Raw genomic sequence first — 4,477 nt, 5'->3', positions numbered from 1 at the left:
CATCTAACGATTTAACGAACCAAACATATGTCACAGTAGGATGACAGAATCAGTAATTTAATCAAATAGAAATGGTTATGATCAAAACTCAATAGACTATAAAAAATTTCCAATACTATGCATCGAACTATGCTCTATCTCCCTTTCATACAGGTATGGTTGCGGCGGGACTTGACAAAGAAAACTGAAGGATGAGTTGAAAATTTTAAGCTAAAATCAGGGTAGGATCCTATAATCTTAGGCACATTAGCCAGTGTTGGAAGCTCAACACTACGTGCTTTTGTGCCAGACCGTGGACTAAACCCCCTGATAGTGGCTAAGGAAAGAACCAAGGTATCAGTATATAGATTGACTAAAAACTGAATTTTCAATAATATGAAATTGCAAAAGACAAGAAAAGTTTGAAGTTCTGACTGGATTAAATTATTGAAAAAGAATCACTTGCAACTTGGGACTATTCTGTGCATTTTAATCATTTTCAGCTAAGTTGATTGATTTGTATTAACAATTTAGTTAATTTCATATTATTAATTAATTTAATATCATTTTTTAAATTTTTTTTAAATGAATGAACTCTTTATTAACTACTAAATTACAAAAACTATAAATACACACAACCGTCCGGGGAAGGCTCAAACAGCCTGATGTTGGATGGCTGCAATCCTCTGATTCTCAACCTATTTATTTAAAAACAAAAAATAAAAATTAAGATAGGACAAAAACACTCTCACTCAATTACCCCTTAATACCAGAATATACATAAATAAAGGCTAATAATAATCAGAAAAAAAATATCTTTCCACTCCCAATAAATGTTTTTTTTAAATTTTCTTTAAATGACCCAATATGTTTCACCTCCCTAATGCCAGCTGGGATATTATTCCAAATTGATATCTAATTCCGAAAGCTGCACGTGTGGTGTCTCGGTACTCAACAATAAATTATCCGCCTCTCTAGTCTCATACCTGTGGAGTGAACGATTTACTCGAAAAAAATTGGTAAGAACTGGAGGACATACATCATTGCTACATCAATACGCGAAAACAGCAGCTGAATAATCTCGAATCTGACCAATTTTAAGCACTCGTAATTTCTTAAAACATGACGCGGTACCATTCACATTTTCTACATAATTCCCAAGAAGACGTACTGTTTTATCTTGTAGGATCTGCACTCTTTTAAAATTTGTTTAGAAATTACTAGACCAAAGGACAACCATAAGAAATATAATGCGCAACAATGGTGTGATAACAATAAAATAACTGATAATGGAAAAACATGCTTTAATTGACGCAAAATTCCCAAACCTCTAGCATTTTTAGCTGCAATAAGATCACTAAGGGTCTTCCAAGATAGATTACAATCAAACTGGAATCCCAAATAACGCACTTCATGCACCTGTTTTCACCATTGATGTAATATTAATTTAAAAATATTACATTGATTAAATTTAATATCATTAAATAAATATTAACTATTTAATTAATTTGATTATACAGGAACTATACTGTAATTGCACTGAGGAATTTTATTTATTCAATGTAGACCCGTTTTATCCCATCCCAAGCTATTTAAAAGTTTCCGTGTTCTCAAAATTCCCAATTTACTTTTTTCTACTCCCAGAAATATTTGCAAGATCGACAGTATCTTTTAGAGGAACGGAGGCATCCTAGAGCAGCCTCTTAGATTCTTAAAAATACTTTTCCTTGGTATTTTCAGGGAAAAATACCTTTTCTACATTTTCATTAAAATGTTGGAAAAAATTGTCCACCTAGATTAAACAATAGCTAAGAAATCATATAGCACTTGTAACGAGGTCGGAAGAGCCAAGAGCTCATATGGCATGAGCTCTAGCAAAATTTTAAGAATCAATAGATTGCTTTAAAAGAACAATCAGAGGAATAATGCCAGTCGGGATTAAAAATAAGAGCTCTGAGTCACGAGGTCCTTCTAAATGTCAAAATCCATTAAGATCTGATCACCCACTCGTAAGTTAAAAATACCTCAATTTTTCTAATTTTTCCTCTCCCTTCAGCCTCCCAGTGGTCGAATCAGGGAAAACGACTTTATAAAGTCAATTTGTGCAGCTCCCTGACACACCTACCAATTTTCATCGTCCTAGCACGTCCAGAAGCACCAAACTCGCCAAAGCACTGAATCCCACCCCCTAACTCCCCCAAAGAGAGCAGATCCAGTCCGGTTACGTCAATCACGTATCTACGACATAAGCGTTTTCCAAGATTTACGGTTTCCTCCTCCAACTCCTCCCAATCTCAACAGATCTGGTCGGGATTTTAAATAAGAGCTCTGAGACATGAGTTCCTTCTAAATATCAAATTTCATTAAGATCCGGTCACCCGTTCTCAAGTTAAAAATACCTCCTTTTTTCTAATTTTTCCAATTTAACCGTCCCCCCACTCCCCCCCAGATGGTCGAATCGGGGAAAAGACAATTTCTAATTTAATCTGGTCTAGTTCCTGATACGTCTGCCCAATTTCATCGTCCTGGCTTACCTGGAAGTGCCTAAAGTAGTAAAACCGGGACGGACAGATCGACAGAATTTGCGATCGCTATGTGTCCCTTGGTTAATATCAAGTGCCATAAAAACAAACACATCTTGTCCCCTCTCCCCAAATTTTTGCGACTTGACACCACTAAAACGAACCTATAAAATTTTCGATGTGTTACAAAATAATATTGCTTTATTTTTTTCCCATAATAATAACATGATTTTAAGTATGTATCTATTGAAAATAATTTCATCTAGCGCAAACACTGGTCGACTTTGCACAAGGTTGAACTATTGCAAGCAATTAATACCGAATCACGGTTTTAGCTAGAAAAAAAAAATTCACCCCCAGTACTTTTATGCCGAAGTGATCATGAACCCTTAGTTCCATACTAAGGTACGTACAAAAGAACCATTTTTTTCCTGCCTCTTAAACCATAGTTTACCTTAGATAAGGTCAGAACCTTTGACAGATTAGTTTTAACTTATTCTGCAATTTTGTCACCAGCATCGGCAACAGCAAATTATTTAAAAAACAAAGTTTACTCTATACGACACATGTTTCGTCGGTATAACCTGTATGACCAAAATACTGCGAAGAAAGTAGGCTTTTTGTTACAAAAAAATTGTAAATTTTTTATATTTACGGAAATATTGATCGCTCTTTTTTCCTTTATACGAGTTTTACAAATGCTAGGTACGTAGGACATCTCTAATATATTCCAGTGACATCTAACAAAATATGATGGTCTTAAGAAATGTACTTATAATATTGATAGCGCCTTGCCAAAAGGCCCTTCCCTCTCAAAGAATTTTTTTTCCAACTGTCATCGTTTTATTTCCCTAATTTATTAATGGTCAGTAGAGCTTCTTTCCTTAGAAAGCCGCATGAGTGACTGAGAGCCTCTTAAAATATAATTAAGGTATCCCCAAGACGAGGAGCTTAATTAATCCCCTTTAAAACTACAGAAATGAGACTCTTAGTTTCGAAGAAAAAAGCAAGAAGCAAAATAGGATACATCAGTGCTAGCCATGCAAAATAAAGAGACTTTCCTTGTTGTTCAACATGGGGGGGGGACTTTTAAGTTTCCTGTGTGAGGTTTTTTACAATAGCAATTCCAATGGATTTCGTTTCAATCCGATGCCATTTTCGAGGGGTTTAAGGCTCTTTGTTAAAAAATTCATGTAAATTTGTATTCAAAATAACATTTCACTGCTAAAACTAAGCGATATGATAGTTACCATTCCGAAATCAGCTTCATATGATGATTCTTCCTCACTTGGATTTTGTTTCATAACGCGTTTTTAAGTTTCTGATTACTATGGGCTGGAGTGCTTCTTTACTAGGTTGTAGCTATTGCTGCAACCTTGATGTCATGATCTTGATAGGTATGGTGCCATTGATAGAACATTAAACTGAAAAGACAATAATTAAAAAACATTAAACCTCTTTCTATCGCTTTATGGGCGATAGAAGATATTTCTTCAGTTATTGGAAGTATGGTACCCTGGCGGCAACCATTGAATATTCATTTAGAGAGAATTTCAGATTTTTGCTATATTCAAAACAGAAACAAGATGGGAAGCCAATTACTCGAGTTTTGTGTCGTTAGTTGAAACAGTTGAGTAGGCTGCTTCGTGTATTGATGAAGGATATATACTTGTGTTGTTTTATGTGTTTTTTTCTTAATGTTTTCTAGGTTACGAACAAGGCCGTATCCAGGGGGAAGGGGTACCGGATTTTACCTCCCCCCACATCCCCCAATTTTTTTAAACCGTAAAGAGGTAACAAAAATGCATATAAACAATTTGTTGCACCTTTTGTAAACTTTTTTTATATCCTCCTCTTCGAGAAATATAGCCCACTGAACAAAATTTTTGATTCACCCTCGGTTACGGGGCATATTTATTAAAGTCAAAAAGTTAAAATTTACGTCTGCAAAAGGGGATACGTCAGCCTGATACGCT

Source organism: Artemia franciscana, chromosome 2 (genome assembly GCF_032884065.1).
Source record: "Artemia franciscana chromosome 2, ASM3288406v1, whole genome shotgun sequence".
Lineage (NCBI taxonomy): Eukaryota > Metazoa > Arthropoda > Branchiopoda > Anostraca > Artemiidae > Artemia > Artemia franciscana.
This window is presented reverse-complemented; position numbering follows the sequence as displayed.